At 39.2% G+C, this 24,773-nt stretch overlaps 1 protein-coding gene and 1 non-coding gene across 2 annotated transcripts in view; one reads left to right on the forward strand and one right to left on the reverse strand.

Annotated features, from left to right (window-relative positions):
• LOC141641671 (putative L-type lectin-domain containing receptor kinase S.5) overlaps window positions 1–24,773 on the reverse strand; it is a 71,036-nt gene that overhangs the window by 17,102 nt on the left and 29,161 nt on the right. The window lies entirely within an intron of this gene.
• On the forward strand, window positions 24,530–24,636 carry LOC141644932 (small nucleolar RNA R71). Its single transcript, XR_012544532.1, has one exon. It is a non-coding gene; the product is annotated as a small nucleolar RNA R71 (small nucleolar RNA).

Below are 24,773 nucleotides of genomic sequence, written 5' to 3' on the forward strand. Positions count from 1 at the left end.
GATTGTTTTAGCGAGAGGTCATGTCAATTTATTATCTATCACGTTTTAAGTGAACTAAAGCGGTGAACTACGATAATTTTAATTGACACGGTCGATGAACTCGATAAAATAAGGATGCATGTTTTAGTTATGGCGATTTAGCGATGCATGTGACATAAAATAAAATGCAAGCATAAAGATAAATAAATCCTAGTATGGCCTTTCCTAAAATAGAAAAACTATTTAACTATTACATATTCGGAAACCAACTCCATTGGTCCCTTGAACTTCGGTTGTGGCACGCATCTCGAGGTAACACCGTCTTTATGTATCACCATCTTGAAGAAATCCGTCTTTGGGAACTCCGAGATGAATTTAAATTACATAATAAATTACATAATTTCCTATTATACATTTGTAACTAAAATAAAATAAATCTATTAAATTACAAAACGGTGATACGAGATCACAATAAAATTACAACCGAATCGATATTCCCATACATTTCGGGCAATATCAATTAAAATCTAAGGCCATACTAAGTAAAAATTACATAATTCAAAATTACATAAATTAAAATTATGACAATCATAAAGAAAAATGCAGCATTATAATATGTATGAACATGCTCAATTTTATGCTAAATTGCCTTTAATTAGCCAATATCGTATATTACTCGGTTTTTACGGATTTGCGTGATTTCAACATTTTTATAATCACAAAAATACATAAACTCATATTTATGCATAAGTTAATTACCCTAACCTCTTAGGACTCAAAATTTAGTCTTCACTAATAATTTGACCATAATTAACCCATATTTATAAAATTGTTCATAAATGGACCAAAAATTACAAAAATAAGCTATAAACTTCAAATAAATCACAAAATTTCAAATAAATTCAAAATTTGAAATTTAAATTCATGAACATTCTGGAAAAATACCATGACACTCATAATGTTCAAAATTTTAGGTTAAAAATTTCGAAATTTTCCCGGAAAAACAATGTTGCGGTTTATCGATTTTTAATAAAAAAATCATAAAAACATGGAAAAATTATATTCATTAACTTTTCAATTTTAGATCTGAAAAAGATAACAAAAAGCAACATTAGACGTTTTTCCTAAGTCATAGATTATGTTTTATTAATTTTTCACTAATAATGTCACTATTTATGCTATTTTTCTTCAAAAATCCATAAATCATGCAAAAAGACTTTTTTATAGCCAATTATTTTACAAACATCTTTTAAAATTGCATGTGACAACATATTAATTTTCTATGACCAGATTCGAAATTTAACTCATATTAACATATTTTTCACCTAAATCCGAATTTAATAATGAAAAATTCATTTTTCGAGCATAACAAGTCCAAAAATTATGAAAATTTACAGGTTATCTCAAAATAATATATGTGACAACATATCCAAAAATCAACTGATAATTCGAAGTATAGCTAATTTTAGACAAAAAATGACATTTTTACTCATAAAATCATATTTAAATGACATTATTGTAAAATATGAACAATAAAAAACCGTAAAATTAACCAAAATATCCTAAAACATTTTAGGACCAGAAATATTAACATGCATGAATTAATTTCGTGATATATCATAATAACACAAATTTTACAAGTTTTATTTGTTATTCTTATAACTCGGAAAAACTTTTAACCGATTTGCATGCAAACAACCGTGGCTCTGATACCAATTGAAGGAAATGTAGATCTATATACATAAACATACTCATATATGTTATAAATTAATTTGTCATAAAATTAAATAAGGGTCTTATGCATGCAAACAAGGTAGCAAAATAAAGAAGAAATCACCCTTACATTGTAATTTCGGTTCTTATGGGCACAAGTGAGTTCTCCTACTCACTTGTTCTTGAGCTCTCCAAATGGAAGAACAAGGATTCAAGTATAGAATCCCTCCCAAAAGCATATACCCAAGGAATACTCATAATAACTAATATTATTTAGATCTAGTAATAATATTAATTTTACTATAAAATTGACACAATATAAATTGTAATTTTACTCTTGAATATTTCGGTCAAGAGAGGAGTAATTTTGTGAGTTTATTTCTCTAGAATTATCATAAATTGTAGAGAGTTTTATTATATTTTCTTACACTAGAAAATTGGATGGAAAGAATGAATAATGATGTGAAAGAGAAAAGCTCTTCTCTCTTTCTAGTGGGATGGCCGAAATCTTGCATTGGGTAGTATGCCCAATGCCTTTTGATTTTGCTCTTCTCAAAAGCTTAGGCTTGCAAGGCTACTACTTAGATATGATAATTATGTTTTCCACTCAAGATAAAAACACAATACATATCTTACACTACCTCCTCATTTTCGGTTTTTAAGTATAAAATGGAGAATCCATTTTATTTTGTAATTTGTCAAATTTGTCACATGTAACATGTTACATGACATGTCACAATGTAATGTATTTTTAACATATTAAAAATCAACATACTCATAAAATATGTCATTTACAAAATCGACTATTAATTCGTAATTACTTGTACCAAAAATGTTTCCAAATTATAAACTACAACATTCTGTATTTATAATAATTTATTCATTCCGTTTCAATTGTTTCTTTAAACAATAATTTCATTTAAGTAATAAAATAATTCGATTACTTAGACCGTGTCTCATTTAATCATATTTACAATAAGATACATATATTATACTCACAAAATCATCCGTCAATTTTAAGCAATTTAATTAACTCGTATCGGTATACGATTAATTAAATAATCAATTAAGAGTATTTCCCTATAGGTATGACCTAAGGGGATCAACTGATCACCACCGTCGCACGACAGTAATGTCAAACTCTAGTCAGCCAATCATTACCGATATGTGTTGACCAGTTGACAGTAAAATATTACATCCCACATGTATTCTTAAAATGAGATTTAATAATGATATTTAAATCATGTGATCGCACTATTGTTGAGGACACATTTCCCAACAATACTCACAACTTGAAAAGACATGCCTCGCTATTGTGTGGGCAACGAAGAAGCTACGACATTACATGCTTAGCTACTCCGTCAAAATATACTCCAACATGGATCCAGTCAAATACCTCTTCGAGAAACCCGTCCTCAACGGACGATTAGCGAGATGGACTTTGATGCTCTCAGAGTCCGATCTCAAGTACGTGCCCCTGAAATTTACAAAAGGGCGCGCCGTTGCCGAATTCTTTGCATAAAATCCCATCAATGATGCACAAACAATAGATATTTGGTCATTTCCAGACGAGGATATACTCCAAACTGATGTAGACTACTGGGACCTTTACTTCGATGGAGCATCAAACTTAAGAGGATTTGGAATAGGAGTGTTGCTCATTTCTCCTGAAGGCGAGCATACACCAATCTCTGTCAAACTCGACTTCGAGGTGACAAATAATGCTGCAGAATACGAAGCTTGCCTCATTGGACTACAAGCGGCAGTGAGTTTAGGCATTAAAAACCTCCGGGTACATGGAGATTCATCCCTGATCATCAATCAAGTTACGGGATCTTGGAAAATCCGAAGCGAAAGCTTAGCACCTTATCAAGACAGAATAGACCAAGTTGCCCAATTCTTTGATCACGTGACCTATCTACACCTACCTCGGGAAGAAAATCAATTTGCGGATGCTCTTGCAAAACTCGCATCTTTGATTAATATGCCAGATGACATGGTGGAAATACCTTTGTGTATCGAACGACTATCAGAGCCAGCTTATGTCCACCAATCATCGACGAAGAGGAAGTCACAGAGGAGCCTTGGTTTCAAGCAATCCTAAATTTCAAGCTCAACGGTACCTATCCACCAGATATGGACAAAAGGGGACAACGTGCTATACGTCTACTAGCTTCCCAATACGTCCTCATGCAAGAAGAACTATACAAAAGAACACCTTTTGGTGTAATCCTACGTTGCCTTGATCATTCACAGGCGCGTAAAGTAATGGAAGAAGTTCACGATGGAGAATGCGGTCCTCAAATGAGTGGGCCCATGATGGCAAAGAAAATCACACGTTTGGGGTACTATTGGACCACAATGGAATCCGATTGCATCAAATACGTAAGGCATTGTCACAACTGCCTAATCTTCGGGAATGTACAGCATGTCCCTCCTTCATTGCTCTATACAATGACATCTCCTTGGCCATTTTCTGCCTGGGGAATTGACATAATCGGGAAGATAACCCCAGCCGGAACTGGAGGTCACTGTTTTATCCTAGTGGCAATCGACTATTTCACCAAATGGGTAGAAGCGGCTTCCTACACTAGTCTCACGGCTAAAAACGTGGCAAAGTTCATACAGAACAACATCATCTGTCGATACGGTTGCCCACATGAGATCATTAGTGATAATGGATCACATTTCCAAGCTGAAACTGAGCAATTGCTAGCCAAGTACAAAATTAGGCATCACCACTCTTCGCCATATAGACCACATACTAATGGCGTGGTAGAAGCGGCAAACAAGAATGTTGTCACAATTCTCAAGAAAATGATTGACAACTATCGAGATTGGCCAAGCAAAATACCCTTTGCTTTATGGGGATATCGCACATCAGTTAGGACGCCCACTGGGCCCACCCCTTTCTATTTGACCTATGGCATGGAAGCGGTACAACCAGTCGAGTTAGAAATACCATCCTTGCGTATCTTACTCGAAAGTCAAATCCCGGAAGCCGATTGGAAGAGCGATAGATATGAAGAACTCATCCTCCTGGATGAACGTAGGCTACGCGCATTGCATAATGTCCAAACCTATCAAGCACGTATCAAACGGGCCTTCAACAAAAGGGTCAAGCCAAGGAACATCAAGGAAGGAGACCTAATACTCAAGTCGGTTAGAGCTCTTTTACCTGTCGATCCACGAGGAAAATTCAAACCTAATTGGGCCGGGCTATTTCTAGTCAAATCCATACTTCTAGGGGGTGCGGTTAGAATTACAGATCTAGATGGGAATGAATTTGCCAACCCGACAAACCTTGACCAACTAAAACGGTATTATGCCTAGAATAGGAACAAAAACGCGTCTCGCGTAACCTCACGTGTCGCTCTTGTGGCACCAAATAAACGGCCCCTGGCCAAGCTGAAATAAGCCAATGTCACTCTGCTCTTGCATTTTGACAATTCGTCATCCTCATATCATCAAATAAACTAAATTTGCACCTTAAGAGTAAGCAAAAAGCTCATGCTTATCCTCTAAGTTCATTACAAGCTCTTGCTTAGAACAATTATTCTTTTATATTTACTCGAACTACGTGCAAGGGTTTGATTTCATTTTTAAATGAATACGTAGGCAATCTTTCACAGGATACAACCCATTTAATTTCAAAATGTAAATAGAAGGACATTTGCAATCGCATTTGGAATTCGACAAGAGTAATAAATGGAAAGTCACAACGGTTTCATAACCAATTAACCTCTTTTATTTCATTTCTTTAATAATAATATGCCACATAATAATAATAGGCTAGGATTCTAAAAACCCCACCTTCTTATTACAATAATAATAATAAATAATAATAAAGACTTAGGCTATTCTTCCGTTTTTCCTTTTGCCTTTGTCATTTTTATCATATTTCTTATCCCGACCTCGAGCCGGACGCTCTTGCGCCACTTCGGACCTAATCACCAATGGTCTCTCTCGTGGCCTAGCCTTACCATTCTTGTCAACCACCATCTCGACGACAGGAGAGGTATTCGGTCTCTTCGAAGGATGAACAACTCGAAACCCGGCTTCTTCCTCTCCCTCAGTCAGATGCTTCTCTTTCTCCTTTTCCACTTCGCGCACCTTGTAGTCAAGGGGCTCGCGCTTCCTCAATCTCTCACGCTCCTCTGGGGTAGTAGCTTTCCTCCACCGCAGATAGGAGTCCGACACCCATAAGGCACTAACAGAAGAGTTCAAGAACCAGACATTTCTTTGAGCCCATTTAATGGCCCACTTCCTTCGACTCTCAGTAGTAAGCGCCACGGCAGTCTGCAGGACAGTGTCAAGCTTCGGGATCATCTACTTCATTCCAACTTGTCTCATCAACCTCTCCGGGAAGATGCATACCATGAATTCCAAGCCAGGAATGCGCACAGATCGGGTAGGATCCAAGGAAGATACTCCAGTGACAAATTTGAGATGCCACCATGGTACAACCCATCTAATCAAAGGGCCATCATCACTCTTTAGTTTGTTTTCCCAGTAATTGCAGACCCGAGTGAAGTCCACCAAGTAAAGCCTAGTCCTCATAGCAATCGAACGAACATGATAAGAAGGAACATAAACTAGGGGCTCGATCAATCGAAGGCGCTCCATAAGCCAGACCTACCAAAAGCGGGTATTAGACACCGAAAAAAAAAACGAACGAAAAAAAAAAAAAAGAAAAAAAAAACGAAAGAAAAAGAGAAGAAAGAAAGAAAAAGGAAAAGTGTTCTTTTACCTGCAAAATAGTGGGACTTCCCAAATACGGTAGGTCGCGATTGGCTTTCCTATTATCCAAGCCCAATAGGATCTATCCTAAACATAAACAAGCTGGCCTCCTGCGCAGCTCCATTTGCTCAACTAGGCCCAGGAGACGGGGATCACCTCTCAAATCTTCATCAACATGCCCTTGAAGGACATATACATGCAACACGCAAAACCCAAATGCCCTTCGCCTGGCAACATAAGAAACGGTGAGGTCGGCCTTGTTAATGAATCGATTAATAAAGTCCAACATCCGCACTCCTTTCGAGGTCACTAGACGGTCCACCTCAATTCTAGACAATCCAAGCAAATCTCTAAATTTGTTCTTATACCCTTGTGAAGTAAAAGGAATAGCAGGCAAGTGTTCTGGGTCCCACCCACCAATCGCAGCAATTTCTTCAGGAAATGGACAAATGTCACCTCCGGGGAACGCAAAAACATGATAATTCGGGTCCCAATAATCAAGACAAGCATCTAGGAACGGTTTGACAACCTTGATAAGCTTCAAACTCAACAAAGATCCAAGATTATAAGCACCCATAACGTGTTTCTCCATGTTGGAAAACTCGTTGGTCCACTCTTTTAGACGAATCTCCAAAGTATTCATGATGAGTGATTATATTGAGAATTTTATATAATAAGACGAAGAAGAGACGAAAGAATTGTGTGAATAAAACCTCCATCGACGTCTCTATTTATTCTAAAATCTGTTTCCAAAAATCCGCCAGAACGGATACACTTGGGAACAGGCGCAGCACCTACTGCGCCTCTTCAAAGGGACGTAGCTCCTGCTGCGCCTCTTCCTCAGCTTTGTTTCTGTGAATTTCCGCGTTGGATCTTTCCTAAATCCTTCAACGAATAATTTCCTATTCCTACGGGTTATTGTTTTGGTAAACACGTCAAAGTTGCCATATTTCGTGCTTCCTAATTTCGCGGATGCACATTTCGAGGAAATATCAGCATTTTCGTCATTTTAGCACACTTACATAATTCTTTCTATTTTTTTTCTTTTTCGGGGAATCATTTCTCCAATCTAATGTAATCTATTTCAAACTTATATTTCTTTATTTATTTCTTTTCTGGCGAATCATTTCGCTCCCGTCCTATACTACATTTCTAACTTATAGATTTCTATTTTTTCTTTTTTTAGGAGGTAACCCTCCCTACCGTCCGGTCATTTTCGTTAAATTTTTGCATTTTTCTACTTTTTTTAGTACTTTCGAGTCATATGGTTCGCGCTAATTTAGGCCATATGTATATACAAATGCATGTTTTGCGTGATTTCTATGTAAATTTCGGCAGCATGACGGCGTAAACCGTCATCTACCAAACCTGTTCAAAGCTAACCTCCAGGTACAAGCAACACAACCCAGCAGCAAAGGCACTCAGGCCGTCATATATATAATCAAAAAGGAAATGTACAACAAACTGGGGGCTCGAGCCCCAAGCAAAATCCAAAATGTCCAAAAAAGTAGGTCCTAAAGTGTACAAATGTGCAAAATACAAACAACAACAAAACAAGGCTACTGCCAGTCGCCCTCTAACTCCGCGACTCTCGCCTCGAGAGCGGAAACCTCGGCATCACGAACCTCGAGCTCCCTCAACAAGCGAGCAGTCTCCTCCCGAGACTGGGCCAACTCTCGCTCCAGCTCACTCCTCCCCTGCAAGCAACAAAATTGGCTCATGTCAATCATTTCAAACAATTACAAGGAAAGTTAGAAAATCAAAATTAGGAAGAAAAGACATAAACGAAAGGTTCATACCTGACGACCTCGACCACCGACAAGTGCCTCGATGGCAGTAGCTCTCAACCGGTTTGTCACCCTCCATAACGCCACAAACCGGGACAGCGCAACCTGCATTTTCAAAAAGAGGTTCTCAATAATGGGATAAATGCAATCAAATGTGTTCTTACACAAGAAAACCATGCAAATTGGAGGCTTACCCTCTGAATCAGATGCTGCCAGTCGTCCAGGCCAGCATCCGTCACAGCTACGTCAAAGTCACGCAGCTCGGAGATCGTCATCCTCCCGGTCGCGTCAGTGTACTCGAGGGTCTCAGGGTACTCTGGGGGCTCATGCCCGCCGCCTCGACCTCCTACAAAAGCAAATGATTCCCGTCAATCGATGATCTTTCATCGTATTCTCAAAATCAGCAAAAATAAAGTAGGATAAAGCACTTACCACAACCGGCCAGTACGCCAACCTCCCGTAGAGGAACGCCGAGTAGTCCTCACCAGGAAGAAGGAGGGCGTCACCACCAACGCCAGCCAAGTCAACCTCCCTCTCAGCCTCAGAAGGCTACCTGAACATCGTCCTAGGAGGATCGATGGGAACCGTCAAGACATCCCGAGAGCACTGACGAGCCAAACGCTCGCCCAAGTACCACACAGGACCCATCGACGTCCTCAACAGCAGCCGGCTCGAGCTCCTAGGTCGAAGGACCTCAGCTACAAAAGGAGCGCGCCAGCGTACTCCGCCCAAGGCCTGGGCACCCACTGGGAAAAGATAAACAAGAAATCATTCTTATGATCGGTTGAAAAAGTAATGAAGAAGCAAAACGAATATAAGTGAGATGCTCACGCTGTCCAGCTGAAGAGTGTTCACGTCCCGCCGGTAGACACCGTGACAGAAGCGCTTGCTCCTCGTCCGACACATCACCCAATCCTTCACGACGGGATAGGCCTTCTCCAACGGCTTCGTCCTCTTGGACGAGAGGCTCGGAAAGTAGGAGTACACCCACGCCAGTGAAGCAAGATAGTCAATAACGATCTTTCGTAACTTGATTAGAAAAAGAAGTAATTATTAGTCTAAATGAAGGTTCGTACCTCCAACAGTAGTCCATGGCCGACAGCACCAGGAGAAGTCCCATTTTCCATCAACTCCGGACGAACCATGGCCCTCATGAAACGGATGAGGACCGCAAAGCCAGCAATGACCCATTCCCAACGTCCTAGGGAGCTCAGGTCAGAAAGGAAAGGAAGGAGCTTCGTCGACAGCCTCTCTCCCTTGTCTCCGAGGTAGATCGAAGACAAGAACCACCAGAGCCACAACCGGACTCTCTACTCAGCTGTACAGGGTGGAGGAGCCGTCTCTCTCCCGTCAATCACCACCAGCGCCGGGGTCTTCCCCGCAAAGTAGTCTCAGACATAAGAACTCGGCACCAAACCAGGCACTGGAACAGCCTTCGGCGATAATTTCCAGCCGATCAACCTCCTAGCCTCGGCCGAGTCCACTCTCATGGAAGTCTCTGGCCACTCCACCTCCTCACTCCCACACGGCAGCCCAGAGATCATGCCGTAGTCCTCCAACGTGACTCCCACCTCACCAAAAGGCATGTGAAAAGTGGAAGTCGTGTCCCAGAATCGGTCAAAGAAAGCGAGGACCAGGCTAAGGTTAGCCCGCAGCTTCCTCTTCGCGATATCCCTCCAAGCCTACGCCAAGGCACCAAATGCTCCCTGCTCGATCATGGCGCGCTCCTCCGCCGACAGCCTCTCGTAGCACTCCATCGCCGTCGTGTAGCCCGAGAATGATCTGATGTTCCCGGCCTCCTATTGTGATTTGAAACAAAAGCTATTTTCAGTTTGAATGAAATTGGAAGAAATTGGAGTGAATGAAATGAAAGAAGATGAGTGATGAGTAATGAATTCCTATTTACCAAGCTCTTCACCGTCCTATAGGACAGGTGACCCTCCGCAGCCCAAAGCAAGTGACGGCTGTCCCAGATCTCAGCCCACGCGGGTGCTCCTCTCAGCTGATGACCTCCTCGTCCCACGTTGGCCCGTCTTGGGGCCTCCTCCTCCTCGGCAACCTGTTCCTCGAGGATCTCGTCCTCAGCAACCTCCCCGGCTGCCCTAGCCGCAGCAAAAGCCTCCTCGAGAGCACGAGAAGCGTCAACAGCAGTGTCTATCTCCATGGTAGCTCTCCCAGAAGTAGAAGCCTCATCAACTGCAACGTTAAAGCAAATTTAGGCCGCGTCAAGTGACGACGAGCCTTGATTAGGGGATTTTCGAGCTTTCGGAAGCCCTGAAATCGCTCTTTTCTCGCCATCTTTGGCCGTATTCCCACAAATCCGATCACTCTTGTGGTAATTTAGGTCAAGTCAATCCTAAGTTGAAGCCTAGTCATGGGTTCAAGTCGAAATTTCGGCAGCATTTCGTTATAATCGCAATTATGCCCTAGAAAAGTGTCCTGAAAAAGCCGTCACAAACCAAAATTCTGAGATGGTAGGAAGTTTACCCATCATTCTAGGATTCCAAATATCAATTTTCATCGCAAATGGGCAATCCTAAGGCCATTTTCGAAGCAATTTACGGTTTAGCTGTGAAACCGTCTCAATTTCACTCAAATGCTCAAAACTCAACGAAAATTCGATACAAATAGATGGTTATGATCCTTATACTACCAATTAGCCATTTACATGATCAATTTTACAAGGCAAGATCATTTGGGGGAAAAGCCCCAAATTTTCGACATTTTAGGGTTGGGAACCCTAAGTTTGTCGATCCAATTCATCCTTTATAGAAGACTAATGCAAGAATGATATACATACCTCGATTAGTCATGGCGAATGCAAGCTTTTAGATCAAATTTTGGCGGAAATGGTTGAAGTTTGAGAGAGAAATTGATGAAATCGTGTTTCGAACAAATGAAATGAAACCCTCTGTTTATCGCGTTTTTACGCAGGAAAGACACACTAAGGAACAGACGCAGCAGGTGCTGCGCCTATTCCAAGAGATGCAGCTCTTGCTGCGCCTCTTCCTTAGCTTCCCTCCATACGAGTTTTCAAAAATTCGTTATGAGTTCGTTATTTGTGGGCCCATCTTTGGTGCGCCTCTTCCCCGATGCCATTTTATCTTTTTTGGTCCGTTTGACGATAATTCTTCGTTCAGACCCGCATTTCTAAGCCAACTGCAGACTATTATACATTATTTATCGCTCCCAAGACCTTGCTTGTCACAACGAGTAGGTATTCTCTCACAGGTGTTTCGACACGCCTTTATTAAGTTAAGTTCCCCAGCGAGAGTACACGGATAGACTTTCCCTCTCGAGACATGGAGATCAGTTCCCGATTAAGTTCCCCAACGAGAGTTCACGACCGACAGTCAATTCCTCTCGAGACATGGAGATCAACATCGACCCCGAATTCTTCCGAAGTTTGTTTGAAGCTGAACACAAACAGATTTCTCCCAGCAGTTCGAGACTGTGTCCTGCTGTCTTCCCTAAAATCATCGTTTTCTTATTATTCCTCAGGCAAACCTTCATATCTCTTAGGTACCCCTTTTCAGGATAAACCCTTCAAATCTTTCAGAAATTTACCGTAAATCCTTCAGACGACCCCTTTCAGAATCCCTGTGACCCCTAATGCCTTCATACACCAAGTTATCTTCAGACCAAAGAGTTTTTGCCGAAGCGTCTTCAGTCCCGTTTCACCCAGGGGTATCTCACATATGATCTCTTCTTATGGCTGGCGAGCCTCCTTACGTAGTCTAATGGACTTTAAACGACCCTCCCCGATAGTCGACAGACTCTAAAATGTTCCCGACGACAGGTCCTTGGTTCAGACCCCTTTGAGCCGCCTCGCGTCGCCATAGTCGTCAGGTTGTAATCTTCGATTGACCTGATGGCTATACTTTGACTTTCGCCTTGTCCAAGCCTCAGTCAAAGTGGGGGCTCTGTAGATACCTCATTTCTGCACCTCCCGCAAACCACCCAGTGATGATTGGGCCGCATGTTTGGTACGCGGAACGATTTTGAGATTATTCGTAAGTTTATCGTCAAGTGATTGCTCAAACACTGATGTCTACCTCTTAGTTGTCATCTACGCGCCGATACGGTCGTTTTGACAGTAATTAAAGTACGTTTGGAGTCCGGGTCTAAAACCGTCTTCATTTTCTGATAACCGCTAAATCCCGAGTCAGAATGTTCTGGAATGTTCCGGATATTTCTATTCCATATTTTATAAATCTTTCACAAACTTTTATTCTTTGGTAAAGTATTTCCCGTAATATTCATACAAAATATTAAGGAAAATAAGATTATCCCGTCATTCGATAAACCAAACACGAAAATCTTTCTTTCGCAGGAGGAAACCACTTGGGAACAGATGCAGCAGGTGTTGCGCCTCTTCCAAGAGACGCAGTGACTGCTGCGCCTCTTCCCAGGTCCTTTTCTGCGTATTTTTCGTATCTTTTTCATATCTTTTCGAGATTCACTTCCAAAGTCTCTCCGAAACCCTATTCCTTCACGTGATTAGTATAAATAGGAGCCTTCGCTCCTCATATTTCTCACGCGAGTGTCCGCCCTTCTCTTCTCCCTTTGCATTCTAGACCACGTTCTTACTTTTTGGCGTCTACGTGCTTGAACATTCGACCACGTAAGCTCGGATCCTTCTGAGTACCAGCCTCGTTTGCATGACCGACCAATTTGACCAACTCCACAATTACTCAACTTAACTAATCTTAATCGTTTTCCTCTTACGAGGGCACTTTCGTTACATTCGAGTCGAGCATCACTAATTATAAACTTAGTTCATCTCGTTTCCTCAAACATGTAAGTCTGAGGGTGTAAATCTCTCTTTTATTTATTGTTATTTACTTTTTGTATCATTAATGTAAGGTTTATGTCGAAAATACTCGTTAAAACCGATTTCTAAAACCATGCTTTAAAACTCTTTTTTACGGATTACCAGAAGATAACCGTCGAGAAAGGACGCAGCAACTGCTGCGCCTCTTCGAAGGAGCGCAGTACCTGCTGCGCCTCTTCGTGAGGCTGCCGCAGTTCCTGCTTTCTTTCTTCTTCCTTCGTCCTCTGTAAATTCATTTGCTTTTATTTGTTTTCGTTTGTTCTTCAATTCTTTGACATACAATCACAATAATTTCACATGTATATTGTTTAAACATCATTAATACGTTAATTTCATCATTAAATTCGACTTAAATCTCTTATAATCCAATATTTGCGGGTTTTCGTCATTAAACTCAATCCGGGTTGTATAAATTCGATTCTTTCATATCGAGTTTCTGGAATTCGACCTTTGATATATTTCCATCTGTCTATTGTCATTAGTTCGTCTTTAATTCATCATGTTTAACCTATTTAGTTCACCTATGCCACTAATCAATCTTTCATCCATGTAAATAATTCGTTTGCGTTCGTCTCATCCATGTTTTATTGCTTTTATGACTCATTTGCATGTAATTAATGTATTAAATTACTTTCATCCGAGTCGAATATTCATAATCAATCCTTAAAATCATCAATTAACATTAACGATTTGCAGTTCCGGCTTCACAGCCAGAACTCGCCCTTGGAACAGACGCAGCAACTACTGCGCCTCTTCAAAAGGGCGCAGTCTTGCTGCGCCTGTTCCAGGTTGATTTCTGCCTCTGAACTTCCGTTCTGCCTTGACATGTTTAATTAGTTTACGTACAATTAACTATTAACCGTATTATCACCTACTGATTTGTTCGTTGATTTATTCCTTTATTCTTTTTCTCAAATTATCCGTTTTAGGAGTATTTTCGACATAAATCGCTAAACCCGATGTAATTATTGTATTCTTTATTGTATTTATCATTGTATTTTGTATCATTTGTATGTTTTCACATGTAATTGAACCTTAATCCCAACTTCGACCCAATTGTTTGCTAAATTAATTGTTCACCGACTTAGTTAATCTTCACATGCTAGGATCAAAACTTGGATGTTGCATTGCATGCATATAATCGACAATATATCATGTACGAATAACTTCCCTAATCATTAGTAGAGGCCGCTAATGAGGCGGGCGGGATTAGGTGTTCGATCAAAAGAGCTTCCTAATACGTACCCTCACCCCTTACTCCAGATATCTGTGAACATCCGTGTTCATTGGCATCCACGAGAGTCATTATAGACATAGAATGCTAAGGGTAACGAGTTCTTGGTGTTCATGTCACTACTTTGTGTCTTGACATGACACGAGGTATTCGAACGGTTCCAATTTCCCATAAAAATTGGTGGCGACTCCACAAATGCAAACGCTTGTTTTCCAAGCGCCCCCGTGGCCCCATGTCCACAATTAGCAAGTCTCTCGAGCATTTGATCAATAAATGGCAATGGGAAGTGATCCTTGATTGAGGCGGAATTGAGTTTCCGGTAATCAATGCACATTCTCCATCCCGTAAACGGACGGGTAGAGATGAGTTCACCTTCATCATTCTCAACCACGGTCATACCGCCCTTTTTGGGGACAATTTGAACCGGGCTCACCCATTCGCTTCCCGAGATGGAGTAAATAATTCCGGCCTCAAGCAATTTATCAACTTCCTTCCTTACCACCTCCTTCAATTTCTCATTCAACCTTCTCATTGGTTGAGCGGAAGGAGTGAATTCATCCTCAAGCTTGATGCGGTGCATGCAAACTCGAGGATCAATTCCTGTAAGATCATCAAGACTATACCCAATGGCTTTCTTGTTCTCCTTGAGAACATTTAAAAGTTTTTCTTTTTGAGGAGCCGTTAGGTTAGAATTGATGATAACGGGGAAGGCTTTTGCCTCATCTAAATAAGCATATTCAAGGGAGGAGGGCAAGGGTTTGAGGTCTACCTTTGGAGAGTTCTTACTCTCATCTTCATCAAGGATGGGTGGTAGAATTTCATAATCCTCTTCCAAATGCTCCCCCGAGCATTTATCCTTTGCATCTTCAACCAATTCTTCTAGCATGTCTACAGCATAGACACTCTCAAACATAGGTTGCGACATTGCTCCGGTTAGAGAGAATTCAACAACATTTCCTTCCACCTTGAAGGTGAGCTTTCCCTCCTTGACACAAATATTGACATCTCCGGTTTCTAGAAAAGGTCGACCAAGAATGATTGGTGTTTGTTGGTCTTCCGGAATGTCAAGCACAACAAAATCCGTCGGGATATAAAAGTTACCCACTTTGACTGGTACATCTTCAATAACCCCTATCGGTCTTTGTACCGATCTATCCGCGAGTTGTAGTGTCATGGAGGTGGGAATCATATCATGAAGTCCAACTTTCTTGGCAATAGGAAGAGCTAGGATGCTAACACTTTCACCAAGATCACAAAGTGCCCTCTTAATGTTCACATTGCCCACCGTGCAAGGGATAGAAAAACTACCCGGATCTTGTAATTTTTCGGCATGGGATTGAGTAGAATGGCACTACATTCTCCTCTAAGAGGGACTTCGCCATTGTGAGATCCCTGAAAAAATCTCCTTTTTAAAAATATGTAAATAAATATGGAGTCGCCAGTAGGTTTTATAAAAAAAACATACAAAAACAATTTAAACGGAAAAGGCCCCTTTTGATCCCTGGTATGGGGACTGATCCGTCACTCCGCCCTAAACCAAAGATTGCGGATTCGGGGGTAAAGGTACGATCAGGGAAGGTGTTAGGCACCCGGATCGCCCATCAAACTGACGACCTCTACTATTTATTTATAATATTATATATTTGATGAATCTAACAATAAAAAAAGATTAATTAATTATACAATTTTATATATGACGATATAAATTGGAGACAAGGACAAATAAACTTGGTTAGTAAATACAATAAAATAGAGAAAATGAATAAAAGACAAAATAAAAGAATTTAAGAAAAAAGAAAGAGTAAAGAAAAAACTTATTCGATGTCGGTACACTCAGGCCTATGTGGATGTTGACTATTAATGAATTTCGACTTTGTCGTAAATTATTGGCTCTTATTCGCTTATATAGAAACTGGGACAATTTGAATAGTTTGATTTGAAGCTGGAATAATTGTATTTGAGATGGAGTATAAAAATATAGAATTTATGGTCTGGTTTAAGGTTTGGATCTTTCGGTATTGTATTTGTGTCGCTGGTTTTGTGTTTGTCCGTCTGTCTTCCGTCTGTATATTTTTTGTGAGCCTCCCCTCTGTGAAGGTATTAGGATGGTATTTATACTTATATATCCGTCGCATGGAATCTGACCGAGGCTTAGAATTTGTACCCGATAAGAGTTTCAGCTTGTGTTTTGTTCTGTCCCTTATCACTTTGTCTCCTTGACTTTTTTATTTGTAATTAGGAGTTGTAGTACCAGTGGGGTACGTTTAAGTGTTTAACACTATTTTAATTTCAGGCCCGTTTTCTTAGAATACGTACGTAACCATTTGAATCGCATTATAGTCTGGCTCTTCGTTAGTCGGTAATATTATTCACTAATACTCCCTCCATTCAACTCCACACTACACTTATGCTTTTTGCACGGGTATTAAGAAACGGATTAAAAAAACGTTTAAAAGTACATAGGGAAAAGAATGGTGGGGTTAAAAATGTTAAAAAAATATAAATGTGGGATTTTATGGTGGAATAGAGTGGGCCAACAATGGCATTTGATGTAAATAAGTTGTTGGAATTAGGATAAAATTGTCTTTTTCATTTCCTTTTTAGAAAAGGTGTAGTGTGGAGTTGAATGGATGAAAAGAGTATATGTGTAGTGTGGAGTTGAATGGAGGGAGTATTGCACATGGTGAATTGTACGTAAAGTGGTAGATGCCCCCGGCCCATTTGCAGTTAAATATCGTCTTGAGTGCGACATATAAAAATGTATAATTTATCAGCTGTTTACGGTTTTGTGTCGTGAATATATTAAAGTGGGCTAAATAGGAATAAAGGGCTAAAGGGTGGTTTCATGCCAATTTAAGTGGTTTTTCGGGAAATAAGCGTAAAGAGCCTTTAATTATAACATTGTCAATTTTCATTTAGTCATTAAATTTGAGTCTCATCATCGGGTACCCGCAAGGCTAGGTAGACATTTTGAGGTGTCTACAGAAGCCCCCACTTTGACCGAGTCTGAGTAAGACGAAGGTCAAAGTAGTCCGGTCGGGACAGTTAAAGGATAAGAAACGTACCTGGGCCTCTTATATTACCTGTCTGGAGTAGCTGGAAATTGGCTTAGCAAAACTTCGTTTTACTAATCGGAATGAAATCGAATCGGTATAGCCAAACTTTGTTCATTTGATGCAGGATCGGCATGACAAAACTTTGTTTTGTCAATCTGGAATAGAGCTGGTAAAACTTTGTTTCACCATTCTGGAAACGGTCATGGCAAAACTTTGTTTCGCCGGTCTGGAATCTGGTAAAGCAAAACTTTGTTTTGCTGTCTGGAATTTGGAGTAGCCAAACTTTGTTTAGCTGGTATGGAATTTGGTTAAGCAAAACTTTGTTTCGCTTAAGGGTGAACCTGTAAAATTTGATTTCACAAGCTCGAATGCGTGGCCGACCGAGGAATTCAAAATTTTATTTTGAAAAGGGATTAGAATGTAAAATTTGATTTTACAAACTAGGATTTGCAAAATTTTATTTCGCAAAAAGGACAAGTTCAGAAAATTTTATTTTAAGAACTCAGATGCATGTCAGGGCCTGCCGACCAAAGGGTTTCAAAAGTTTATTTTGAAAAGGATGGATAAGAACGTAAAATTTTATTTTACAAACTTAGATGCGTGTCAGGGCCCGCCGACCGATAAGTTTGAAAATTGCAAAATTTTATTTCGCAAAAAAGGCAAGTTCAGAAAATTTTATTTTAAGAACTCAGATGCATGTCAGGGCCTGCCGACCAAAGGATTTCAAAATTTTATTTTGAAAAGGATGGATAAGATCGTAAAATTTTATTTTACAAACTTAGATGCGTGTCAGGGCCCGCCGACCGATAAGTTTGAAAATCGCAAAATTTTATTTCGCAAAAAGGGGTAAGTTCAGAAAATTTTATTTTAAGAACTCAAATGCATGTCAGGGCCTGTCGACCAAAGAATTTCAAATTTTCATTTTGAAAAAGGATGGATAAGATCGTAAAATTTTATTTTACAAACTTAGATGCGTGTCAGGGCCCGCCGACCGATAAGTTTGAAAATTGCAAAATTTTATTTCGCAAAAAAGGCAAGTTCAGAAAATTTTATTTTAAGAACTCAAATGCATGTCAGGGCCTGCCGACCAAAGAATTTGAAAATTGCAAAATTTTATTTCGCAAAAAAGGCAAGTTCAAAAAAATTTATTTTAAGAACTCAAAATGCATGCCAGGGCCTGCCGACCAAGAATGAATTTTAAAATTTTATTTCGAAATAGATAGGTTTGAAAATCGCAAAATTTTATTTCACGAAATAGGCTGGAAAATTGCAAAATTTTATTTCGCTGAAAGACTGATTGAAATTTTTTGATTGGCTTTGAAACTGGCAAAATTTTATTTTACGAGGAGATTAGACTTTTTGAGAAAGCCCCCACTTTGGCTGAATCTGGAAGATGAATGACAAAGTAATCGACTGGATATCTGGAATAGTTAGTGACAAATATATGACAACTAAAATGCAAATGCATGTCCTGGATGACTAGACATGATGCACTGATGAATGCAAAACGTTGTTTTTGAAAACATTCGAAATGAGTATTGAAAAAGTTTTTTTTTTTAAAATAAAAAAATATTTTGAAAAAGATGGGGTCTGACCCAAATGTGATCCAAGTAGAAGGACTGGACACGGTTACTCTGGAAATATCTCTGATGTGGAGAATATTTATCATTTTTATTTGACCTATTAGTTTGAGCTATTCTTTGATGAGTTCTGCCTTCTTTACAGTAACAAGCTCTACTAATTAAGTAAAACTAATACCATAGAAACAAAATACTTATATGACCGTATAAACTTAGTGTACATCCCCCGAATTCTTAGATGCTGAACGAGGGTGATAAATGGAATGGAGTAGAAGGTTCTATGGTGTTAGAAGACACTGGAGATCTGTGTGCCTCTCTCACTCACCTAGATGAATGAAAGGATCGTCCCAAGAGGAATGGAGATATTATAACTGTGGATTTGACTCGTCTGAGAAATGAAAATGACTACTCTGCAATTTGATTTGAATTGTAGTTTTGACTGGAATTTTTATTGTCTTTTTTACTGGAACTTTTTTTTTGTCTTGTGAATTTTTGAGATTTTTGACACTGAATTAAATTGCAACTTTGGCTTGATTTTTTTTTGTCTTGAGAATTTCTGAGACTTTTGACATTGGAGTTGTATCTATTTGAGATCATAGTTTTTTGTCTTTGACTTTTTGACACTTTTGTCGCTGGAGTTTATTGCAACTTTGACTGGAATTTTCGTTGACTTATGAGAGTCTTTGGTTGAATATTTTTTAGCTTGTATTGGTACTTGGACTCACATCTTAAGTTCATTTTAAGGGACTAATGGTCACCTCTCTTGTTTTAATAGCATGGAGTGTGCGCTCCCGTGTCTTATTTGTTATGTTTGAACACGGGTGTACTAGGAATCTGGTTTGAATATGTTCGAGCTAATTTTATAGCATGAATGGGAATGAATGATAATATTTGTTAAAATGGTCATATGAGTTTGTGCTCATCTGGTAGTCATTTGGAAATATGGAAATTGACGAATCTGGTAGATAAAGAGTTGTGCTCATTTGGTAGTCATTTAAAATATGGAAAGTTGACGAATCTGGTAGAAAAATGGAATCTCCAAACCTAGAGGTCACCTAGAGACACGGCGATCAAGAAATTATCACACCACATGAGATGGAAAAGGTGGTCAAATGCACGCCCTCGTTCAGGCTGATTCTAAGAGGTCGATTGATCTACACTACATAGATACGCCCTAAAGTATTTCAAGTCTATTCTACTAGTTAAGGGTAAAAAGTAGAACAAACGACTAATAAAAATGACATATGCTCTTTTTTGTTTGGACTCAAAAAGGACTAAGATGGTCCTATTTTATAGTGAAATGTTATGTAATAAATTATAGGTAGTGACAAATTAGTGATCACATGGTGCCCTTCCAATATAATTGTGGATTGCTCTTTCATGGCAAAAGACAAATGAGCTACGGTAGGTCAAGTTTGAATTCATGGAATGGGATTAGCCTGCTTTGACTACAATTTCTTTTTGTTGCAAAATGACGAGAGTAACTTGGAAGTGGCAAAGGCGTTTTATGTGTAACATTGTTGTACAAGTTTCTAACACAGATCACAATTGAGTCTTTTTTTTTCTTTTTTTTTTAAAAAAACAAAAATTATCATGGAGATTAAAAAAGGAAAAAAGTAAAAACAAAAAACAAACAAACTGTTTTTTAAATAAGACCCCTATTTTTAGAAGAAAGAAATAAATTGAGAAAAGAAGACACTGTTTTTTTTTAAAAAAAAGACCAGAAAAGGATTTTTTTTATTTTTGAAAATAGAAAATCGCAAACTTGAATGCAAATGAGACTAACGATTGTATGCTTATGCTTGCATGATTTTATGCTAATGGCCAGCCCAATGCCTAACTAAGTAACTATTTACATTGTTGATCCATTCTACACTACTCTGATGCAACGAGACACTAAGTAGTCATAAATTAGACACAACTAATTTTTATACTAAAATTCATATTATACCCTTAATAGTTAGTTATTTGTATGTGACTAATTGATGCATAAGCTACTATGTAAACCCAATTGCTCACCTTAATGACTCGGCTGAATGAAGTATTTTGACGCAACTAACAATATTACGCAAGTTAAATTTTTAACACGATCAGATGGCTCACGGAAAATGACAAATTTTATGAGATTATAAACAAAAAACAATGTACATACATATTATCCTAGTCAAAGGTTCTACGGGATCTATGGTTAGATTTATGGGTTGAAAATTGGGTACTCACGACATTAAAATACCACAAGGGCATCTCTCGCTTTTGTGCTCCCCCAGTCAAATGGACCAGACGAGTTGCCAAAACGCGACGTCATGAGGTGGAAAATATGTGTAAGGCCTAGTCGGTCGAATGGACCTTCTAAGTATACAACATACTTTACCAAGGGTAAATTAGGGTAGCTTAAGATGACATAATACGGGCTTACGGAGAGCCTATGCCTTTTTTGTCTTAAATAATATACAAATATACAAAATATAAAGTATAATAAAAATACCATATTAATATACAAAATTAACAACAGAAAGGAATAATAAAAATAATAATAATAACTAATTAGAAAAGTGGATGCGAGAGCATTGCATGCATGCGAGAGTTAGAAGATGTACGTATAATTCTTTTTAGTTTATCAATTTCTTCGTACCAGCATATTACGTCCAATATTTGATCAACCATGCAATCGCTATTTCATCTTAATCAATGCGTTAGCGGTGCTCGAGCTGGAAAAAATCAATGTCAAATATATATTATTACAATTAAATTTCAAGTCTTACCCTCCTATTAAATCCCCAGCGGAGTCGCCACTGTGAGATCTCTGAAAAAATCTCCTTTTTGAAAATATGTAAATAAATATGGAGTCGCCAGTAGGTTTTATAAAAAAAACATACAAAAACAATTTAAACGGAAAAGACCCCTTTTGATCCCTGGTATGGGGATTGATCCGTCACTCCGGCCTAAACCAAAGATTGCGGATTCGGGGGTAAAGGTACGATCAGGGAAGGTGTTAGGCACCCGGATCGCCCATCAAACTGACGGCCTCTACTATTTATTTATAATATTATATATTTGACGAATCTAACAATAAAAAAAGATTAATTAATTATACAATTTTATACATGACGATATAAATTAGAGACAAGGACAAATAAACTTGGTTAGTAAATACAATAAAATAGAGAAAATGAATAAAAGACAAAATAAAAGAATTAAGAAAAAAAAAAAGAGTAAATAAAAAACTTATTCGATGTCGGTACCCTCAGGCCTATGTGGATGTTAACTATTAATGAATTTCGACTTTGTCGTAAATTATTGGCTCTTATTCGCTTATATAGAAATTGGGACAATTTAAATTATTGGCTCTTATTCGCTTATATAGAAATTGGGACAATTTGAATAGTCTGATTTAAGGTTTGGATCTTTCGGTATTGTATTTGTGTCGCTGGTTTTGTGTTTGTCCGTCTGTCTTCCGTCTGTATATTTTTTGTGAGCCTCCCCTCTGTGAAGGTATTAGGATGGTATTTATACTTATATCCGTCGCATGGAATCTGACCGAGGCGTAGAATTTGTACCCGATAAGAGTTTCAGCTTGTGTTTTGTTCTGTCCCTTATCACTTTGTCTCCTTGACTTTTTTATTTGTAATTAGGAGTTGTAGTACCAGTGCGGTACGTTTAAGTGTTTAACACTATTTTAATTTGAGACCCGTTTTCTTAGAATACGTACGTAACCATTTGAATCGCATTATAGTCTGGCTCTTCGTTAGTCGGTAATATTACTCACTAATATTGCACATGGTGAATTGTACGTAAAGAGGTAGATGCCCCCGGCCCATTTGCAGTTAAATATCGTCTTGAGTGCGACATATAAAAATGTATAATTTATCAGCTGTTTACGGTTTTGTGCCGTGAATATATTAAAGTGGGCTAAATAGGAATAAAGGGCTAAAGGGTGGTTTCATGCCATTTTAAGTGGTTTTTCGGGAAATAAGCGTAAAGAGCCTTTAATTATAACATTGTCAATTTTCATTTAGTCATTAAATTTGAGCCTCATCATCGGGTACCCGCAAGGTTAGGTAGACATTTTGAGGTGTCTACAGCCATCTCCTCCAATGCTCCTCTTATTGGTCAACACATCCTTCAAGAACTTTGTGTAGAGTGGCATTTGAGTCACTACCTTGGTGAAAGGCAATGAGACCTCAAGCTTTTTCAACATATCCACAAATTTGGAGAATTTCCTCTCCTCATTCATGGCTCTACTTCTATTGGGAAATGGTATTGGAGGATTAATGGTGACTTGCTTGGCGTTTGCTTCCTCATTAACTTCATTTCCTTTCTCTTGATTTCTTTCAATCACTTTTTCTTGGTCTCTTTCAACCACTATTTCTTCCAACACAAAATTATCGTCATCCTCAACATAGGCATCCACTTTCCCTTTCTTGGTAAGATCAACCCGGCTTGATGGTGAAGGAGGTGGGCTCTCCTCACTACTTCTCATAACATCCCTCTTCCTCTTGGCTTCATAATCCTTGTAAGGATCCTCCAAGTCTTTACCACTCCTCAAGGTCACCAAATGAGCTTGTTGGTGTGGTGGTGGTCCATCCCTAGGATGAGAACCTTGAGGAGGTAATGAATGAGGTGCCCTTTGGGAGGATGCGGGATTTTGGCTAGCCATGTAGGAGTCAAAAGTTCGTTTGTGAGCTTGGACGTTTGACAACTCGGTTTTCAAGGTTTTGAATTGGTTGTCTACCTTAGCATCCATATCCCTCAAAAGTGTTTCAATGGATGCGTTGGGATTGGGTGGTTCTATGCATAGTTGGTTTTGTGGAGGTTGGTTGAAATTTTGTTGTTGTTGATACCCTTGTTGTTGGTATCCTTGTTGTTGGTATGGGGGATTTGGGTTTTGATTGCGGTAGTTATCTCTTAGATGGGGTGGGATGTAGTTTGGATTGTCTTGTTGCCTTTGGCCACGATAATTTGAGCCTTGGCCTTGGTTTTGATGGTATTGTCTAGAATGATCGGGTTTGGGTGGAGGCATGTATTGAGATTGTTGGTACTTGGGATCCAATGGTTGTCCCGCATATGAAAGTTTCGGATCTTGGTTAGGAAAAGCACGATAAAGAGTCTCATGGCGTTGGTAGGAGACTCTAGATGCACCTTGCCCTTGGAGAGCAAAACGCTCTTGTTGTTGGTCCTCTTCCGGTATGGAAGAACAATACTCAATGGCATGCCCCACACCACCACAATAATCACAAAACATTTGAGGAGGGTAATGCATGGGTGGAGACCTTGGTTCTTGGACGTAGTAAACCTTGGAGTGACTAGGCCCAAACTTATTAGTGCATTTTGACTCCCCTTGCTTCTTGGCCAACTTGAATTCTTCAAACTCCTTCGTCAAGTTATCCAACTTCGCTTTGTATTCCATCTCAATCTTGGAGGATCCTTCACCTTTGTAGTCCACATCTCTAGCATAACTACTCTCCATCTCGGAAATGTTTTGAATCATTTCCGTGATTTGAGCATTGTTCATTCCGTCAAAGTTCCCACCGGATGCCGCCACTATCATGTCCCGGAACCTTTGCTCAAGAGTTTGAAAGAAGGTTTGGGTGGTCATCCATTTCGGGATGCCATGATGAGGACATGATGAGAGAAGGTCCCTAAAGCGCTCCCAAGCCTCACTTAGAGTTTCCAACGGCCTTTGCTTAAAGGTTTGAATCTCGTGACGGATCCTAGCGGTCTTGGAAGGCGGGTAGAATTTGTTGATGAAGGCTTTAGAGAGGGCTTCCCATGTAGTAAACGTGCCCGGTTCGTGGGAATTGAGCCATTTCTTTGCATTATCTTTCAAAGTGATTGGGAAGAGCATTAAAA

This window comes from Silene latifolia, chromosome 2 (genome assembly GCF_048544455.1).
Source record: "Silene latifolia isolate original U9 population chromosome 2, ASM4854445v1, whole genome shotgun sequence".
Classification (NCBI taxonomy): Eukaryota; Viridiplantae; Streptophyta; class Magnoliopsida; order Caryophyllales; family Caryophyllaceae; genus Silene; species Silene latifolia.